The following is a 21,657-nucleotide window of genomic DNA, read 5'->3' on the forward strand; positions in this document are numbered from 1 at the left end:
GGGCTCAGTCTTATTTAAAAGATGGGCTGCTCGGGGCCCCTGGGTGGCTCAGTCGGTTAGGAGTCTGCTTTCAGCTCAGGTCATGATCCCAGGGTCCTGGGATCGGGCCCCGCGTCGGGAAGCCTGCTTCTCCCTCTCCCACTCCCCCTGCTTGTGTGCGCTCTCTGTCAAATAAATAAAATCTTTAAAAAAAAATAAAAGATGAGCTGCTCTGGGGCATCGGATCCGAGGCCCAGGTCGGTGACGTAGCACGAGTTGTACACCTCTCTGAGCTTCCATTTCCCCACCCACAGATGGGAGTCATGGTACCCGCTTTGCAGGCTCGTCCTGAGGGTAAGAGGAAGGAAGCATGGACAGAGCCTAGGACACAGCTCACACGCAGCAAATGCCAGTTTCTGACTTCTCATGGGGTCAGTCTGGCTGCAAGTTACAGAAACACAAGTCATCTGGTTCAAGCAAAAACACAAGCACTCTTTCTGGAAATAGGGGGGAATGGTTGTCAGGCAGAGAGAAGCACCAGCTGTGTGCGCATACTCGGCGTGGACCCCAGGGGTGCGGTGCAAGCCAGGTGAGGTGGCCACGGCTGCACCCCTACCACTCACTGTATGAGGACCGCTGGGCTGTTCACCGAGCTCCCTCTGCGTGTTGGGCGCGGGGCATAACCCGATCTCACATTCCTCCCAGCGGGCCCCAGGTTTGGAGAGCGAAGCACCTTGCCCAAGGCCACACAGCCTGAGTGATAAGGCCAGGCCTCCGCCGTGAACTGAACAAAGCTGCCTGGGCTCAGAGTCATTGCCATCCCCAAGCAGCTGAGTCAGAGATCTTCCAGGTAGTAGCCAGTGGCCCTAGTGAGTCAGAGATCTGGGGGGCTGACGTCCCACACTCCTCACACTCTCCACTTAGTCCCACCCGACACTTTAGCCCCATTCCTGGGAGCTCGGCACCTGCCTGAGGCCCCAGCCTCTAACTCCCTCACAATACCACATGGTGATGTCTTGAAGGGGCACAGCTTTTCGTATGGGCTGTGGAATCCCAGCCTGCCTGCCCTCAAATCCCTACTCGGGCCGTGTGGCCTAGTGCAAGTGACTTTACCTCTCTGGGCCTCAGTTTCCCACCTGAGAGCTGGGAGAGTAATTTCACTTTGTATTTATTAGCACAGACAAAAGTACTTGCATAATGCCTGGCTCATGGGAAGTGCTAACTAGATTTGGACTTACAATATCCACGTTACTGGATTATTGCCTTATCCAAGTGAGAAAAAAATGTATCCATTACTGTTGTAAATGTGGTCAAAGATCAAACATACAGAAATTAGCTGCATCCTTTCTGGAACATAAATCCAGGTTGGACTGTCCCCGACATGGTTACTGTAGAAGCTTCTAGCGAGGGTGAAGCTAATGTTGGGGACCCCACACCCCACTACTGTGTCGACCCAGCCATCTGGGCCCTCACCACCTCCATTCTGCTCCCCATTGGATCCTATATTTTTCCAAGAGCGGTGGTCCCAGCCATCTGCAGCACAGACCTCTAGTGGGCATTCGTGTTAAAAATACAGATCAGAGGGTCACCTGGCTGGCTCAGTCAGAGGGAGCAACTCTTAATCTTGGCGTCGTGAGTTTGAGCCCCACGTTGGGTACAAAGATTACTTTAAAAAATAAAATATTGGGGCACCTGGGTGGCTCAGTTGTTAAGTGCCTGCCTTCAGCTCAGGTCATGGTCCCAGAGTCCTGGGATCAAGCCCTGCATCGGGCTCCCTGCTCTGTAGGAAGCCTGCTTCTCCCTCTCCCACTCCCCCTACTTGTGTTCCCTCTCTCACTGTGTCTCTGTCAAATAAATAAATAAAATCTTAAAAAAATAAAATATTAAAAAAATACAGATCCCAGGGACCCCTCAGCCTTGGTACATCCAACTTTAGGAGAGGGGCCCGGGGATCTGCATTTGATGTACATCTCAGGCTATTCTGACATAAACTACATGAGCATTACTGCTTTGTTCCTTCTTCCTGATCCAGTTTCTTCTCAATCCAATGCCAACAATGTGCTGGGTATGGGGCACACAGCATGCGGCTTCCCATCCCTGATCTCCTTGAAACCCCAAAACATAACAAAAAACAACTGCTGGAGGGGCGCCTGGGTGGCTCAGTCGGTTAAGCGGCTGCCTTCGGCTCAGGTCATGATCCCAGGGTCCTGGGATCGAGCCCTGCATCGGGCTCCCTGCTCGGGGGGGAGCCTGCTTCTCCCTCTCCCTCTGCCTGCCTCTCTGCCTACTTGTTCTCTCTCTCTCTCTGTCAAATAAATAAATAAAATCTTTAAAAATAAAAAAAAGAGGGCGCCTGGGTGGCTCAGATGGTTAAGCGTCTGCCTTCGGCTCAGGTCATGATCTCAGAGTCCTGGGATCGAGTCCCGCATTGGGCTTCCTGCTCCTTGGGAGCCTGCTTCTCCCTCTGCCTCTCTCTCTCTCTCTCTCTCTCTGTCTCTCATGAATAAATAAATTAAAAAAAAATCTTTTAAAAATAAAAAAAAAGAAAAAAGAAAGAAAAAAAAAAACAACTCCTGGAGTGTTGTAATAGAAAAGGAAACTGAGGCCCAGAGGTATGCTGGGGGCCCACGGTCACACATGCGCTAAGTCATAGGACAGGGATTTGAACCCAGAACTGCTTGCTTTCCCCTTGCAAACGTGTACTGTCGTAAATGTACCACCCTGCTTCTGGGCCTGGGTCTAATTTTGTAATTTCCTGGCAAAAGCTGGTCACTCAAGCCCAGCTTCTTGGCCAAGGGCACAGAAAAAGCAACTAAACACACAAGCAACTTGGGGTAGGGGAAGGTCAGTGGTTCAGAGAACAGCCTGAAAGGGAGGGTCTGCATTTGGGTCTGGGGAGGGGAGTCAGCTGGGGTTTGTGGTTGCAGTCAACAGAAACTGACTGTGGGTTACGCAAGCAGGAAAGGAACTTACTGAACAGCCCTGGGGAGCCGATGGGTTCTACGAGTCAGAGAACCCAGCTGGGAGTTCTCCTGGCTTCAGCCCCTGCGTGGGACACTGACATGGCAACCTGTCCGGCTGACACCCAGACTTGGTCAGTCCCTGCCGACCTCTGTCCCTGATGACTCCCAAAACTGGAGGTAGGCACCACCAGAATGGGGCTGGGTGCCCCCTCCTCCTTGGGTCATGGATTCCTTCAAAGGTCTGTGCAGGGAGCTGTGACTGGGAGAGCCTCACTGCAAAGCATGCTGGTACATTGGGGCTCCTCTATTGGAAGCATCCCATTAGGTGGGGGTGTTCACCTGACATGCGAAAGGGGTTTGAACACGGGGCAGCCAATGAAAATGGCAGAGGCCCACGCAGATCAGGGGCGGGGAAGACCCAGCGGTTCTTGAGCACTCATCATTAAGTGGTTCACCTCCTTCAGCTTCAATCCCTAGCTACAGTTTACAAATGAAAAAGCTCAGGCTCGGGGTGCCTGGGTGGCTCAGACGTTAAGCGTCTGCCTTCGGCTCAGGTCATGATCCCGGGGTCCTGGGATCGAGCCCTGCATCGGGCTCTCTGCTCAGCCAGGAGCCTGCTTCTTCCTCTTCCACTCCCCCTGCTCGTGTTCCCTCTCTCGCTATGTCTCTCCCTGTCAAATAAATAAATAAAATCTTTAAAAAAAAAAAAAAAAAAAGCTCAGGCTCATCTGAGTGGGGGGCTGCACCATTGAGCCCAAGTCCATCAGACACGTGAGCCAGGCCACCTGATCGCCAGGACCTATGTCATTGCTTTGTGCTTCCGGTGACTGAGATGAGCCCACAAAGCCAGACTGCAAGCTTGCCTGTCCCCTGCCTCCTGCAGGCCTCCTTGCTCAGAGGAGGATAAGCCCTCGGCACCCTGAGAGGGGAGTAGGGCCGGTGTTACTGCCCCATTTTATAGATGGGAAACCCGAGTGTGGTTGGGGTGCCTGTCTGGCTCACAGTGCAGTCGGTGGTCTCTCCCCACTGGGCTTCTCTCACTCTCTGCCCCACATCCTGGCCGCCCTTCCGAAGGCTGAATGGAAAGCCAGGCGGGAAAACCCCTCCCTCTAATTACATTTGCCTGGCAGAGAGGTAGCCCCGGGGAAGGCTGTAGGGTGGGGGTACGTGGGTTCCATGGGACTGGGGCAGAGTGAAAGTGAAGAAAGCCCTAGAATGTATGTTCAGAGCCCTGCTTCCCCACGTGTCTAGTTGCTCTCCTTTGTGGCTGGAGAAAATGTCGAGTCCCCTCAACCTACCCAGAGACACCCGCTTTCAGGGTCCCTGCAACTTAGCTGATACTGCAGGGCTTCTCTGGCTGGGCACAAAACCACATGAGACCCATGGCACATCCTCGTGGAGAGTTCATTTATTATAGGATACTTTATGAGGCATCCATTATATGCGACGTCTTCCCACTGCTCAGAGTTTTCACACTCACTGTGTACCCCCCTACACCACCCAAGATGGCTGTGGGCCCTGCAGACATGACAGCTACCGTCCAGACAGCAGGAAGGAGGGAGCAGAACATACACCATATCTCCAGCTGAGTCAGCCTCCTACAGGAAGCCCACCTACTTAGTCAGGTGGCAAAGATTTAATTGCATAGCCACACAGCTGCGTGGGGATCTGGGAAATGCAGTCTGTTGGTTGGGCTGCCAGGTAATATTGGGGTTCTGTTATGAAGGAACCAGGGGAACGTAGATATTGGGTGGGCAACAAGCAGTCTCAGCCGCTCAGGTCAAATGTGCTAAGATCCAACAAAGGGCCAACCCAGCATCGCCCGGGGCCCTGCTGGTCCCGAGGCACCACAGACTGTTGGTTTGGGCATTTGGTATTCTAGATCCAGGGCCCGTGAGCCCTGGATCCTCTATCAGGCCCGTGAGCCCCAGGAAGCAATATTCCTCTCCTTAATCAACCCAGGGCCAGTTATCAGGCAACTAGAGACCACCCGTAGAGCGCAGAGCCCACCAAAATCATTCAAACTAGCCCATCCCAAACTGCCCACCTTACCCTGTCTTGCCTTTCCCGTGGAAACCCCAATAAAGGCCATGGCCCAAGCACCCCCCCCCCATCTTCTGCCTCCCAACCAGCCCAGTGTTTTTCCATGAGGAAAGGGTCTCTAGGACCCTTGAGTATAAGAAACTCCCCTCTGGGCACCTGGCTGGCTCAGTCAGTAGACCATGTGACTCTTGATCTCGGGGTGGTGACTTCGAGGCCCACCCTGGGTGTAGAGATGACTTAAACCAACGCTCCTCTGCGGCAGCCCCAGACTGACCGTCTCATGAAAGAACACGAAACAGGTCTTCAGAGACAGACGTCCTGCACACCGCCACTCACCTCCAGCCCGGTTTTGCTTTCTGGAGGTGTGTACTAAGTCAAAGGGCGGCTGGGTCACGCTGCAGTAACAAACGATCCCCAATCCTGGTGGCTCCTGACACGAAGTCATTTCTCAGGCAAGTGGCCCGTCCCTACAGGGCTGGAGGGCTGTCCACCCTTTCTCCCTCCGGGGCCCAGGGCCATGGAGCGGCTGCCACCTCACGGCGGAAGGAGAGGGTCTCCACCTGGTAATAGTGCTCCCACCTGAGGTGACAGATATCACTTCGCACACTTCCTTGGCCATGGCTGGTCACATGACCCCGCCCAATCTCAAAGGGACAGAGAAGTGTCATCCTGCCACATGCCTGGAGGGCAGAGTGTGGGACTCTAAGAATAGGGCTAGGTTTTGTAAGCCCCAATTCCTTTCCACTCCTTAAATCTTGAGTAAACTCCCTCTGTTGACAGGAGGCTCACTCCTGCACCAGGGGCACTCAAAGCCAACCTACGGCTGCAAAGGTCTCTCTTTCCCAGGATGGAGGTGGAGAGAACCCGTATCAAAAGCGGGTCCTGGTCTTGCCCAGTGCGGCGGGACAATGCTGAGGCTGAATTCCTCCTTGGAAGACTCAAGTAACCAGCCCAGGTGGCATACTTCCCTTTGGAGCAGAGAAATGGGGCAGAGGGTGGCAGAAAGACAAGAAAGAAGCCTCCCGAGACCAGGCGTTATCTGCTGAATCTACGCGGGGGGTAACAGTTTTGCAGATAAGATAAACTGAGCCCAGGGGATCACACACCTTCCATGGTACCCCAGCCAGCCAGCCAGGGGGCAGCCAGAGCAAGGCGCCACACCTGCCTTCCCTGCCACTGGAGGAGGGAGGCTGGGGGCTCAGAGGAGGAAGGCCTTGTTCAAGGTCACAAAGCCGTTCAGCAGCAGAGCCGGGATGCAAGGACTCTCGATCCTGGCTCTGGCGGCTGCCAGCCTGGGAAAGCTGCCCAGCCCTTTCACCCACTTTTTGCCTTGTGCTGGGGAAACGTTGCGCGGGGTAGCGGAGGCAGCATGATCTGAGAAATCCAACCAGGCCCAGACACCAGGGGATGCATGGGTCCCCCGTGGGCCCCCGGCGGCGAGCAGCATTCTGAAAGCCCACCCGAGCAAGACAGGACCTGAGGACAGACGGGCTCAAGGTGGGGAGCTCGGCCTGGTGCGCGCGTGATCTCACTTAACCCTTACGCGGCCCTAGGGGGTGGGCTTCTCCGCTGGCTTCCGTGTGGCCAGAGAGGACACTGGGCCGAGTAGGACTGAGGTCCCAGGACTCGCAGTCCAGTGCTCGCGTCCCCGGGCGGGCCCTCGCGGCGGGAGGGGCGGGGCGGGGCGCCCAGAACGGTGGGGGAGGGCGCCGGCGGCCCGGATGCCCTCCCCGCCTGGGCCGGAGCTGCCCCGGCGGATTCCCAGGCGGGCCAGAGCAGGAAGGCGCAACAATGGGCAGCCTGCAGCAGCGGGGAGCGCGGTTCCGGAGGCAGGGTGCGGCCCGCCCCGCCACCAGCACTGTGCGAACGAGGCCCCTGCGCCGGGGACCAACGAGATTAACGGCGGCCACCGTTGGGGCCCTGTCTGCCGGGACCTGCGTCACCGCCTTCCGTGGCTTATCTACTGGGATCCTCACCTCGCCCTATTATTTAGCCCTATTTTACAGATGAAGCAATGGAGGCACAGAGTTTAGGTAAAATGCCCAAGGTAAGGAAGAAGTGAAAGCGAGAGTTGATCCTAGGCGATCTGGCTCCAGACAGCTTTCTATGTCATAAATACAGCCCACGGTTATCCCCGTGTAAAGTCCTGCCATGCTGGGAAGATCGTGTCCGTGCGCCCCGCCCCACCCCATCTTCCCCACCAGCTCAGGGGCCTGGATTCCGACCCCTGGAGCCCGGTCTTTGAGTTAAGTAGGCTTCCTCTAATTTAAATTGATGATGACAATGCGGTGGACCGATGGGTGCTTAAACCCCTCCTAATCTCCATCAGAGGCCCTTCTCCCAGCCAAATCGCACCCTCTAGATAAAATGTGCTTATGCACACTGAGCATAAAGACAGGCCCCCTCCTGCATCCAATCAGATTGCAGCACCCAAGCCCCTCCCACAGAGAAGTTCGCAGACAGCCTGGCTCGTAGGTTCAGGCTCTACAGGTTTCCTGCTTTGAACACAAGGATGTGGAGACACTGCACGTTTCTTAGAATCGGATCCAGTGAAGATTTGGAGCCCAGGGCCACGGAAAAGCCGGACAGGCCCAGCCTGGCTGGAGGGTGGTGGCTCCGGAATCTCCAGAAAGAATGGGGCAGCTGGAGCTGGTAGAGGGACCAACCTGGGGCTGCGCTTACTGCATGTTATGTAAGATCAAGGCCTTAGATGGATGCCATCCACGACTGGGAATGCCTGTGGGAATCTAGGGCACTTCTCACCCGTCTCCCTTCCCTCTGAGGCAGACGGGGAGACCCCAGTGCAGTGGGGACCAGAGAGCAGGTGTCGGGAGACTGGTCAAAGACACTCCACCGAGGCTGCTGGGAGAAAGTCCCAGGAGAAGTGGAGAGGCTTCTCATTCAAGAGTAATGAAGCAGCTGGAGGCCCCCTTCCAGAGCCCACTTTGGCCCTCACAGGCCAGTTGGGAGCACTGGATGGAGAACCAAGGTACAAGAGATTCGTGTTCTGGTTTCATTCCCACCTATAGGTTGAACCAGTCATTCCCCCTCTCTGGGCCTCTAGCTTCCCATTCCTGCCACACCAGGGACCTCCAAGGACTCTTCTCGCTCTGACAGGTGGTCCAGCAGTGGTGCTTTTTCTTTCTGGGATCCCCTGACCTGTCAGGTGGATGATCCCGTAGGAGTCACCTCTCTGAACCTTCCAATCACCAGCAATTACAGTCTTCCAAGTACGGCTGCTACTTGGGGGTCACCCAGCATCCACTTCCCCTTCGTTTCCTTGGGGGGAAGCCTCCCTCCTCCACCTCAGCCAGGTGCAGTGAGTGGAACTGACTCCATCCTTGACTCCATGGGGAGGAAGGTGACCAGACAGGGAAATGCCTGCATTCCATTCCCTGAGCTGTCCAGGGTAGTCATGTGACCCAATTCCAGTCCACAGCAGTCAGGTTCAGGATCTGTCTCAAATGCTGAGAAATCTGGAAGCATAAAACCTGGGAGGGTTGGCGGCTGGACTTGGCTGGCAGCCATCCTGCCTCCGCTGGGAATGGAGCTGTGACAGAGAAGGCAGAGCTTGGGGGCGGAGAGATCCGGCTGCTGATGTAGCTCAATCTCTCCAGTCCAGCTGTGCCTGAAGCCAACCGCCCTCGGCTTTTCAGGTCCAGGAGCCAATACACACCTTTGTCACTTACAGCTGGTTTGAAGTGGGTTTTCTGTTGCTTACAACCGGAAGAATAGTGACTGTTTTGCTGGATTTACTTGATTCTACGACACCATCAATAGTAAGATAATTTTTTAAAGGAAAATATTATATCCAGTTAAATAACAGCTTTTTTTTATATATAAGATTGTCTCCTTTGGGGATTTGATCAAAGTTCTTCACATTCAGAGTCTAAACTTTCTTTGGATGAATTTGGCAATTTGTACTTCTAATTGCATTGCCTGGCTGGCGATGGCCTTCTGTACACTTAGCCTTATGTTTCCATGTGGCGTCATTTTAGAAGTCTTTCTAAGTGATAATTAGGGATCTGGTCTGGTAAAATTCCATCAGGCTCGACTGCAGCCACCTGAGAAGCCAGATAGCAGACAGTGAGGACACCTAATCACCCTCTGCCCGCTGACTGGCCTGTTTCTTGGACATCAATTGTGGGGCACATCCTCATTCCAGAAACGTTAAGATGCCCACGTGGGGCCAGTGTTTCAGAACTAGATCGGGAGGAGTTACCATTTCCTGCGGGACCGGCACCAAGCTAAGCAGAACAGAGTTAGGACCTCGGGCAAGTAACATCAGCACTCTGTTTCTGTGTTGCCCCGTCTGCGAACGAAAAGAATAGCTTTACGGAAGTGTTGGGAAGCTTTAATGAACAAATCAGTATAATACTCTTAGGACAGCGTTGGCATATAAGGATAGCCCAATACATATCAGTTATTGCTGTTTTAATTCTCGCAACTACCCTTGGAGGTCAATAGGATGATCCTACTTTGTGGTTTAGGACCCTGAGATCAGAGACAAGAAGGGACTTGTCCCAGGTCACTCATTGGGGAAGGAGATGGTGGATCTGGGACTCAAAGTCAGGCCTGTCCAGTACCCAGGCCTATGTTCTTAACCATCATGCCACATGGACCTCCAAGAGTGTAGCTGGGCTGGGCCAGGGGACCTTGGGGTCCACTTCTTAGACATGGAGCAGAGAAAAGTCAGACTCACTCACCAGCCAAGCTCACTGCCCAGACCGCTGTCTTCGTCCCGATATGTGGAACCCTGGGCCTTTGAAAATTCCAGAGAGAGGGGCACCTGGGTAGCTCAGTTGGTTAAGCATCTGCCTTCAGCTCAGGTCATGATCTCAGGGTCCTGGGATCGAGCCCCGCATCAGGCTCTCTGTCAGCGGGGAGTCTGCTTCTCTCTCTCACTCTCCCTCTGTGCTCTCTTGCTCTCTCAAATAAATAAATAAAATCTTAAAAAAAAAAAAAGAAAGAAAGAAAACTCTAGAGAGAGAAAACACCATGGCCTTAGCAGAGATGGGACTTGTCCAAGGCCATACAGCCAGGGAGTGACAGAGCTCAGGCTGGAAACTCGCCATTCCCTGACACCTCACATATCCTCCTGCTTCACTGCCCTCCCCTGTGTGCATCTTTCCCCAGCACCCCCTCCTCTGAGAAGCTCTCCCTGACCGCTACGGCCCACGGCCCTGTGAGTTGCTCCTTGCAGGGTCCCAATATTCACTGGCATTTCAAACATGCACTTTGCAGTCAGGCCGACCTTGAATCCTCCTTCTGCCACTTATTAACTGTGTAAGCCTGGGTTCATTTTCCCCGTCGCTGAGCCTTGGTGTCCTCACCTGTAAAATGGGCTACAAAAGCCCATCTCCTGGGGTCAACATCAAGTTTCGGGGGAGATCAGGGCTGAGCACAACCTGGTACAGAGCCTGCACCCAGCAGCTATTCCCTCCCTCCCCTCCCTAAGCAGCATAACTACTAACATGAATAATCCAAAATAAAATGAATAATAAGGATAATGGGCAGAAAAGAAAAGCAGATAGTGAACGTTTTTTTATTGAACTACACACACATATATAATCGTGGCAGTGAAAACTAACAAACTAATACAAAATTATACTTTTGTAAATAGGAAAAGGAAACAGTAATGAATTAATACTTTTAAGTCACATTATTATTATTATTGTAAAAAGGAAAAAGAGCACATTAAGAAACACTTGCAGAAGAGCACACCCAGGATGTTCAGAGTGTGATGCACATAAGCTGGCGTGAGGCTCCTCAAGCCCAGCTTCTGGCTCTCGGCGGGGGGGCGGGGGGGGAGGTCACCCAGCGGGAGCTGCTTGTCCCGCACCTGCTGTTAAATACAGGGGTATGGGGAGCACCGGATGGAGCACCAGTGGCCGAAGTTGAGTTTAACCCTTCCAAACGGTTACCAAACTTGTAGTAGTTGAGTCTGGGTGTGTTGGGAGCCAAGCGTACAATGAAGTTTTCTGGACTAACTTCCACGTCGAACCCAGTGTTTATCATAGTTAATGTTGTCTTACAACGTGCTAATCTCATATGAAGCCTAACGGTAACCGCAGTGATTGTTTAGAACGTGGACTGCTGAAAGATTTTGACTGGGAGGAGTAATTTCATTGCCATCTTCGGTGAGAACTGCCAGTGCAGAGTGATAATAAAAAGCAGACCGACTTTTAGAGGTTTCATTATTGCTTTTAAACTCCGTGCAGACGCCACTGCCCTCATTGCTTGCACGGGGCAGACCTCCCTCTGCTCCGCCCTCAGTCCTCCACTGTGCTCATCTCATGGTGTTGTTTCCATGATCATAACATGGTTTAACCACTGGGCATCCCCACGAAGGGGTGAAGGAGGGAGGGAGGGAGGCAGTCCAGAACAGGGAGCCATGGCTTCTGAGTCCTGGGTCTAACTCCGTTATAACATGCTGTGTGTCTTAGGGAAGTCACCCCCTCTCTGGGCTTCAGATGGGATGGGGCATCTTTCCCCAGCTTCCCTCAGCCCGGACGATAGAGATGTCAGCCGCAGGGACAGAAGCATGCGACAAAGGCATGCCTAGCTCTAACCCTGGGCACCTCTTTGGGAGTCAAACCGAAGCTAGTGCTGGGCCAGGCCCACCTCCTGCCCCAGCTGCCTGGCTGTCCTTAGGCCGTGACGGCTCCGTAGCGGCCCCTCAGCTCCAGGGCTCTGCCCGCCCCCAGCTCCCGGTAACCTCTGTCATTGGAGGTGCCTTGTGGTTGCCCCCGCGGCCACCCTGTTTCCAGCCTGTAAGAAAGGCCTTCCTAGTGTGCAGCTGTTGCAGAGGCCCCTCCGCCCCAGGCTGGGGCCCCAGGCGACATCTCTCAATCCTGTCACTCAGCCGTCTCCTTTCCGGCGGGCTGCGCTACAAGAGCTTGGTTGGAAAGCAGCCTCATCCCCTACTTGGAACCTCTGCTCCCTTCCCACTTTAAATCTGACGCCTCCCTGACCTGCTGCGGGGCCATGGGGACACTAGACTGCCTGGAAGAGAATAGTCAAACGTACACCCCCCATGTCACATCGAGTTAGCCAGGGGTAGATCTCATGGGAGCAAGGTGGCCACGGGGCAAGAGCAGACGTGGCAGGTGGTGGCCCAGCTTCTCCGTGTCCTTCAGCTTCTCTGTGGGACCTCACAGTCGTTGCTACTTTCTCTGAGGAGGTAGCTCCTTCCAGGGCAGAGAAAGAGGCTGAGTTCTTGCTATGCCATCGAGTGTTTTATACTCGGGTTTCATCATAGTCCAGGAGAGCATCTGTAACAATGTAGGCAGGTCCTCAAAAAGAATGTTTACCAAGGTTGAATGGCCTGGTTGCTGAGGCTTCAGTACCTCCATTTCCAGCCCTCCGGTGACCTACATAACTGTCCCCCCAAGCTCACTGGCATTGAGGGATCTTCCACGTCTTTTTGTGGCTTGATATCTCATTTCTTTTCATGGCTGAATAATACTCCATTGTCTGGATATAGCGATGTTTGTGTACCCACTCACCGATTGAAGAACATTTTGGTTGTTTCCAGGTTTTAGAGATTATGAATAAGGCTCGTATAAAGATTCACATGTTTTTCATGTAGATGTAACTTTTCTTTTTGTAAGATTTTATTTATTATTTGAGAGAGAGAGCGCGCGCACACTCGCGCAGAGGGAGGGGCAGAGGGAGAGGGAGACAGGGAATCCTGAGCAGACTCCGTACGGAGCACAGGGCCTGACACTGGGCTCGATCTCACGACCCTGAGATCATGACCTGAGCCAAAATCAAAAGTTGGACACTTAACCCCCCCGAGCCACCCAAGTGCCCCTAAATGTAACTTTTCAATGCAAGTGGGTACATAGGAGCGCAATTGCTGGATTGCATGGTAAGAATGTTTACTTTTGTAAAAACTACCAAATTGTCTTCCCACGTGGCTGTACTATTTCGCATTCTCATCAGCAATGAATGAGAATTTCTGTTGCTTTTTATCCTTGCCACTGTTTGGTATTATCAGTTTTGTGGATATTAGCCATTCGGAAAGGTATGGAATGATATCTCATTTTAATTTGCCATCCCCTAATGACATATGATGTTGAGGATCTTTGATATGCTTATTTGCAACCTGTATATTTTCTTTGGTGAGGTGTCCAGATCTTTTGCCCACTTTTGAATTAGGTTGTTTGTTTTCTTATTGTTGATTTCTAAATACTCTTTGTATATTTGGGGATACCAGTCCTTTATCAGATATGTTTTGCAAATATCCTCAGTCTGGAGAAGTGGCTTATCTTTTCAATCTAATATTTTTTCACAAAGCTGAAGTTTTTACTTTTAATAAAGTCCAATGGAATCATTTTTTCCTTCTATGGATTGTGCTCTTAGTGTCAAATTAAAAAATTCATTGCCAAACCCAAGGTCACTCAGATTTGCTCTTATGTTAGCTTCTACAAGTTTTATAGTTTTACGTTTTACATTTATTTGTTTATTTTTAAAGATTTTACTTATTTATTTGACAGAGAGAGAGAGAGAGACAGTGAGAGAGGGAACACGAGCAGGGGGAGTAGGAGAGGGAGAAGCAGGCTTCCCGCAGAGCAGGGAGCCCGATGCGGAGCTCGATCCCAGGACCTGGGATCATGACCTGAGGCGAAGGCAGACGCTTAACGACTGAGCCACCCAGGCACCCCTATGTTTTACATTTAAATCTAAGATCCATTTTGAGTTTACTTTTGTAACAAGTATAAGGGCTGAATCTAGCTGCACTGTTTTATAAATGGATGCCCAATTGTTCTAGCACCATTTGTTGAAAAGATTATCCTTTCTCTGTTGAATTGTCTTTGCTCTTTTGTCAAAGATCAGTTGACTACATTTGTGTGGGTCCATTTCTGGGCTCTTTATTCTGTTCCACTGATCAACCTGTGTATTCTTCCACCAATGCCACACTGTCTTGAATACTGTAGATCTATAGTAAGTCTTAAAGTCAGGTAGTGTGAATCCTCTGACTTCATTCTTCTTCAGCATTGTGTTGGCCATTCTGGGCCTTTTGCCTTTTCATTTATAAAGTCAATTTGTTAATATTAAAAAAAACTTGCTGGGTTTTGATTGGGATTATGTTGAATTTATAGTGGAATTCGGGAGAATTGATATCTTAAAAATATTTAGTCTTCCTATCCACGCACATGAACTCTCTCTCCATTTATTTATATCTTCTTTGATTCTTTTCATTGGAGTTTTATAATTTTCTTCATATAAAGCCTATACCTATTTTGTTGGACTTATGCCTCCATATTTCGTTATTTTTGCTTCTAATGTAAATGGTGTTGTGTTTCCAACTATTCATTGCTGGCAATGGAAAGCAATTGATTTTTACATACTAACTTTATATCCTGTGACCTTCCTATAATCACTTACTAGTTCCCAGAGTTTTTTTGGTCAAGTCTTTGGGATTTTATACATAGACAGTCATGTCCTCTATGCAAAGATAGCTTTATTTATCCCTGCCCCAACATGTATATCTTTCCTTTTCTTATCGCATTAGCTAGGACTTCCAGTCCAATGTTGAATAGGAGCAGTAAGAGGGGGTATCTTCGCATGTCCCTAATTTAAGGGGGAAAGTATCCAGTGTCTCTCCATTGAGTATGATGCTAACCATAGGATTATGGTGAACACCCTTTATCAGTAAGTTTGAGAATGTTCCTATTATTCCTAAGTTGTTGAGAATTTTTATCGTGAATGAGTGTTGGATTTTGTCAAATGGTTTTTCTGCATCTACTGATATGATCATGATTTTTCTCCTTCAGCCTGTTAATATGATGGATTACATTAACTGGTTTTTGAAAGTTGAATCAGATTTCCATACCTAGAAGAAGTCTTATTTGGTCATGTGTATAAGTCTTTTTATACATTGTTGGATTTGATTTTCTAATATTTTTTGAGTATTTTCGCATCTACGTTCATGAAAGATACTGGTCTGTAATATTCCTTTCTTATAAATGTCTTAATCTGGTTTTTCTCTATTTCTTTAATAAATATAGGCCTATTCAAATTATCTATTTCTCCTTTTGTGAGTTTTGGTTGTTTGTGTCTTTCAAGGAATTGGCCCACTTCATCTAAGTTAACAAATTTATGGGCATAAAGCTGTTCATAATATTCCTTTGTTATCCTTTCAACGACCCCTCCTCCATGTACGATATTTGTAATTTGTGTTTTCTTTTTTTTCTTGGTTAGCTTGGGAGGCTTATGAATTTTAATGATTGTTTCCCCCAAAGAACAAGTTTTGGTTTTGTGGATCTCTACTGATCTCCTGTTTTCAATTTCATTGATTTCTGATTTAATTTTTTATTTCTTCTTTTCTTCTGCTTATATTACTCTTCCATCTCTATTTTATTTATTTTTTATTTAAATTCAAGTTAGTTAACATATAGTGTTGTATTGGTTTCCAGAGTAGAATTTAGTGATTCATCACTTATATATAATACCCAGTGTTCATCACAAGTGCCCTTCTTAATGCCCATCCCCCCATTTAGCCCATCCCCTGCCCACCTGCCCTCCAGCAACCCTCAGTTTGTTCTCCATAGTTAAGAGTCTCTTATTGTTTGCCTCCCATGCTGTTTTTATCCTATTTTATTTTATCTTCCATTCCCCTATGTTCATCCATTTTGTTTCTTAAACTCCACGTATGAGTAAGATCATATTTGTCTTTCTCTGACTAATTCTTATTTTTGCTTAGCATAATATCCTCTAGTTCCATCCATGTTGTTGCAAATGGCCAGATTTTATTCTTTTTGATCGCCGAGTAATAGTCTATTGTATATGTATATACAACATCTTCTTTAGCCATCCATCAGTTGATGGACACCTCTAGTTTCTTAAGGTGGAAACTTAGATTATTGCTTTCAGACCTTCTTTTCTGATATATATATATATGATAGATACATTTTAATATGTTGTATTTCATATTCATTTAACTCAAAATATTTGTAAATTTCTTGAGACTTCTTTTTTGATCCATGCATGATTTAAAAGTATGTTGCTTAATCTCCAAATATGTTGAGATTTTCCAGCTATCTTTCTGTTACTGATTTCCACTGTGGTCTAAGAGCAAACCTTGTTTGATTTCCATTCTTTCAGATTTGCTCAGGTGTGTTTTATGGCCCAGAATGTGCTCCACATGAGCTTTCTAAGAATGTCTATTCTGCTGCTGTCAAGTATTCCATAAATGTCCATTAGATCTAATTGATCTTTGGTGCTATTCAGTTCAGCTCTATCCTTACTGATTTTCTGCCTGCTGGATCTGTGAATCACTGATTGAGAGGTGTTGGTAATAGTGAATTCATCTATTTCTCCTTGCAGTTCTAGCAGTCTTTGCCTTGCATATTTTGTCACTCTGCTGTTAAGCACCTACAAATTAAGGATTTTCATTTTCATCCTTTATTATTATGTGATGCCCCTCTTAACCCCTGATAATTTTCCTTGTTCTGAAATCTGCTTTGTCTGTAATCAATGGAGCTACTCCAGCTTTACTTTGATTATCAATGGTATATCCTTCTCCAGCCCTTCACTTCGTATCTATCTGTGTCTTTATAGTTAAAGTGGGCTTCTTGTAGACAGTATGTCATTCTTGTTTTCATCCACTGTGACAAGGGATTTCAATTGATCCTTTAATTGGTGTATTTAGACCATTCACATTTCAAGTAATTATTGAGGGGCACCGGGGCGGCTCAGTAAGCTCCTGCCTTCGGCTCAGGTCATGATCCTGGGCTCCCGGCTCAGCAGGAAGCCTGCTTCTCCCTCTCCCACTCCCCCTGCTTGTGTTCCCTCTCTCGCTGTGGCTCTGTCAAATAAATAAATAAAATCTTTAAAAAAAAAAGTAATTATTGATATAATTGGATTCATTTAATTTCTATGTCTGTAACTGTTTTGTATTCATTCCACTTTTTCTTTGTTCTTTGATTTTTTTAAAACTTCCCCTCTGACAAGTTTTCATTTTATATGTTTCCATTTTCTCTCCTTTTAGCATATCAATCACTTCTTTAAAAAAATTGTTAGTGGTTTCCCTAAAGTGTTCAATGTATGCTTACAACTAAACTAAGTCCACTTTTTAAAAATTGACGTATAATTGACATATTAGTTTCAGGTATGTAACATAATGATTTGATTATCTGCATGTAAGCACACTTCAAATAACACTATACCACTTCCTGCCTAGTGCAAGTGTCTTGTAACAGAGTAGCCCCAATCCCTCCCTCCCATCCCTTATAACATTGCTGCCACTTCCTTCACTTACCCATATGCTATAATCACCCAGTTTGTTGTTGTTATCATTACTTTGACCTAAGAGTTATCTATAAGATTAGGTAGGTGTACAAACAACAAAGTTTTTTTTGTGTTTTTTTTTTTTAAATTAGGCTCCATGCCCAACATGGGGCTTAAACTCAGGACCCTGAGATCAAGAGTCACATGCTCTATTGACTGAGCCAGCCAGGCACCCCCAAACAACAAAGATTTTATTTTACCTTCATTTATATAAATCTGAGTTTCCAACCTATTATCATTTTACTTCTCTGTGAAGAACTTCTTTTAATATTTCTTGCAAAGCAGGTCTACTGGCCACAAATTCCTTCAGTTTTTGTTTGTCTAAGACTATTTCTCCTACACTTTTGAATGATAATTTTGCTGGATACAGAATTCTAGGCTGGTGTTTTTCTTTCAACGCTTTAAATATTTCACTCCACTCTCTTCTTGCTTGCATGGTTTCTAATGAGAAGTCTCATGTAATTCTCATCCTTGTTCCTCAATAGGTAAGGTGCGTTTTGTTCCCTTTTGGCTTCTTTCAAGATTTTCTCTTTGTCTTTGTTTTCCTGCAATTTGACTTTTCTTTCTTTTTTTTTTTAAGTTTATTTACTTTATTTAGTAATCTCTACACCCAACATGGAGCTTCAACTCACGACCCTGAGACCAAGAGTTGCATGCTCTTCTGACTGAGCCAGCCAGGCATTCCTATTTTCCTGTAAATTTGAATATGATATGCTTAGGTGTAGATTTTTGGTATTTGCTCTGCTTGGTATTTTCTGAACTTCCTGAATTTGTGGTCTGGTGTCTATCATTAATTTTGGAAAATTGCCATTACCATTACTTCTGCTTTCTCTTTCTTCTTCTAGTTTTCCTGACTTGTGTACGTTACACTTTTTTTTTAAAATATATATTATTTTTTAAAAGATTTTATTTATCTATTTGAGAGACAGAGAGCACAAGCAGGGAGAGCTCTCTGGCTTCTCTGGCTTTTTAAGCCCAGGGAGAGTAGCCCACATGGACGTAAGGGTCTCATTCCAGAATTCCAGGAGTTAGCAATGGCCTTCTGGTTTTGGGGTATGGTCTGCCCAAAAGCTACCCAGTCAATGGCTTTTATGTCTTTTGCCAAATTTGGGAAGCTTTCAGCTATTATTTAAGTATATTTTCTGCACTGCACTCCTTCTCTTCTTCTTGTGGGATTCCAGTGACATACTTCTATTTTGGTATTTTCCCATAGACCCCTGAAGTTCTGTTCATTTTGTTCATTTGTTGTTTCTTTGTTCAGGTCGTAGAATTTTTAGTGGTTTATCTTCAAGGTCACTGCTTTTCCTCTGTCATCTCTGATGGGCCACAGTACCCACCCAGTAAGTTTGTCGTTACTGTATTTTTCAGGTTTAGAATTTCCACCTGGTTTTTCTTTATATCTTATTTTTCTTTGCTGAAATTATCTATTTTTCTGTTTCAGGACTATTCATGGTTGCTCGCTGAAGCTTTTCTTTTTCTTCCTTTCTTTCTTCTTCTTTTTTGGGGATTGCTACTTTAAAATCCTTTTCAGATAATCCCAACATCTGTGCCATCTTGATGTTAGCATCAGTTTTTTGGGGGGAGGGTTGTTTTTTTTTTAAATTAAGGTAAGCTCTATGCCCAATGTGAGGCTCGAATTCATGGCCCTGAGATCAAGAGTCACTCACTGTACTGAGCCAGCCAGGCACCAGATGTTAGCCATCTGTTGATTGTCCTTTCTCATTCCAGTTCAGCCTTCTTCTGGCTTTTGGTATGACACATAATATTTGATTTTATCCTGGACTTTTTGGGTATTAAGAGTCACTGGTTCCTTTTTAAAACTATATTAGTATGTATTCAACTTGTTCTAGTTCAGAATGAACATCATGGCTCACTTTTGTGGTCCGTGAGCTTGAATGTCAGTTTAGTTTTAAATCAGTACTATTTTGGTCTGTCCCGCTGTGTGCTACCCAGAAGCCAATCTGAAACAGTACAGCATTCCACTTCATAGTTCTGTTCTCAAAGCTTTTACTATGTTAATTCTGGTGGGTTTCACACATAGGTCACTTGTGGGTGGGTGTGACCTGGACTTCATACACAAATTGGAGCAATCTCTTTTTGCAGCTCTCTCTTCTCTGTAATCCTCCCCACTCACTCCAGCTGCCTCTTTGTTACCTTTGCTTAGTGCAGTGCAAGGATAGCAACAGGCTTCCACCTTGCTGTCACACACTCCATGAGGATGGGAGAGGGATTCTCGCTGATCACATTTGTGCAGAGTGGGGCTGACTGACAGAGCTCCACATCACAGTCATCACTGGTAAGGAGAGAGAGGACTACCTAGATGGTAGTGCATAGCAGGGATGGTGGACAGGCTCCACACCACAGTCTCCCCAAAGCCTGCTGGAGAGGGACGGCTGTGGCTTATTTCATGGTGTTTGCCCGGAGAAGAGCAACCATTGTCAAAAGGTCTATCTTTCATTGCTGTCCCTCCCTGCCCTTGGACCCCAGAAGGTGGGCTTTCATTGGGACTTTGTGCTTTGGGGACGGTTTTGGGTTTGGCCTTCTCTGGTGCCCAGGCTGGGATCTAGTAAGCAGTAAAGCCTGTGAGGACTCCCAGCTATATCATCCCTTGAGAACCAAGTGATCTAGCCAGTTCACCTTTTTTTCCACCATCAGAGGAGTCTGGCTGTTGCTTCATATATTTTTGTCAAGTTTTTGGTTGTAGTAAGTGGAAGGAATAGGGTGGGATCCACTTACTCATCTTGTCTGGAAATGGAAGCCCCATGTATTTTTTTAAAGTCAACTTTTTGAGGTAGAATTTACATGCAATAAAACACATCCATTTAAAGTGTACATTTCCATGAGTTTCAACAAAGGTATATACCCATGTAACCACAGTCAAAATATAGAACATTCCCATCTCCCCAGAAGGTTCCCTTGTGCCCCTTCCCAAGCAATTCCCCCCACCATCCCAGGCCTCAGACAAGCACTGATCTATGTCACTATGTATTAGACTTGTCTTTTCTATAGAGTTTCAGATAAAATCACACAGAATGTATTTTTTTAAAAAAGATTTTATTTGTTTGAGAGAGAAAGACAGAGGTAGCAAGAGAGGGAACACAAGCAGAGAGAGTGGGAAAAGGAGAAGCAGGCTTCCTGCAGAGCAGGGAGCCTGACGCAGGGCTCAATCCCAGGACCCCAGGATCATGACCTGAGATGAAGGCAGACGCTTAACGACTGAGCCACCCAGGCACTCCAGAACGTCGTTTGTTTGTTTGTTTGTTTGTTTGTTTAAATAAAATTCTGCCTTCTTTTGTTCAGTGTACCTGTGAGATTCATCTGTATCACCAGGTGTATCAGCAGTTCATTCCTTTCCATCACTAAGTAGGATTCCATTATATTTTTGTGTATGCTTTTGTTTGGATTGTCACCATCCTCTGCTCTTACCTGGCAAATCCCAAGAGCGAACGGACCACAGTAGCTCCTGCCACTACCACTGCTGTGCTTTTGCTCTCAGAGCTCCTCCTCTTTGATCCAAGGGAGGAAAAGCTTGATGCATCACTTAGTACTTACTTCAAGGCATGGGTAGGATACAGTTTCAGAATAAAAAGATGGTTTCTTCTGGATTTACCTGCATTGATCTGCTCTGTCATATACTTACTAATCCCATGTTCAGACCAAAGTATCTGAAAACAGTCATTCTCTTGGCAGGGAGTTTTAGGGGCTTGTAACTTTGGTCTTATATTGCTGTGCCCCCTGAATTGGTAATAGGGGTGTGGACATGCTTTTCATTTTATGAAAACATAACTATCAAATCGCAGTGTAGCATAACTAACACTATCCCTCCATGTTGAATTCCTGGTGGCTTGTGATGAATTGGGTACCTCACCAAACACTCTTATCCACATCCTCAGGTTCTCTGTTTTCTGTCCAACCCATGCACTCATATCCCCAGTGGAAGAAATTTGGTACTTTAGGCAGCTGATTCACTTTGTGATGGCAAGTGACACACTAGCTAAGGGGTGACCTGAACTTGTAGATTCTCTCCTGGCTAGTTACATTTACAAAGTGGATACATGATTTCTCTGACTGCTGCCTTCACAAAATTCTGCATTCATACTCACAAATAAGGTGCCAAGTGGCTTTTATACAGAAAAACAAAGCCAGTTTTGTTTTCTACCAGTGCAAGTTTGGATATATTCTTTTAAAAAAGATGACTGAATATTTCCCATTTAGCAAAGTCTTAAGGTAAATAGATGGTTGCCAGGTTTCTAGTTATATTGGTTTCTGTACTATCTGTTCAGACACAAGCTCCTTTTAAAATGTGCCTAGTCAGAATTTCTTCATATACTGCAACCAAAACAACATATTGCAACAGATGGAATACAGAAGTAGA

At 47.2% G+C, this 21,657-nt stretch overlaps 1 long non-coding RNA gene across 1 annotated transcript; it reads left to right on the plus strand.

The window, feature by feature from the left end:
* Positions 1-6,162: 6,162 nt before the first annotated feature.
* LOC129046140 (uncharacterized) lies at positions 6,163-15,927 on the plus strand. Its single transcript, XR_008506929.2, has 2 exons — positions 6,163-6,482; positions 7,773-15,927. It is a non-coding gene; the product is annotated as an uncharacterized LOC129046140 (long non-coding RNA).
* Positions 15,928-21,657: the final 5,730 nt, after the last annotated feature.

Source organism: Mirounga angustirostris, unplaced genomic scaffold (assembly GCF_029215605.1).
Source record: "Mirounga angustirostris isolate CCGP_5_RB_7025 unplaced genomic scaffold, mMirAng1.0.hap1 SCAF_10, whole genome shotgun sequence".
NCBI classification, from domain to species: Eukaryota; Metazoa; Chordata; class Mammalia; order Carnivora; family Phocidae; genus Mirounga; species Mirounga angustirostris.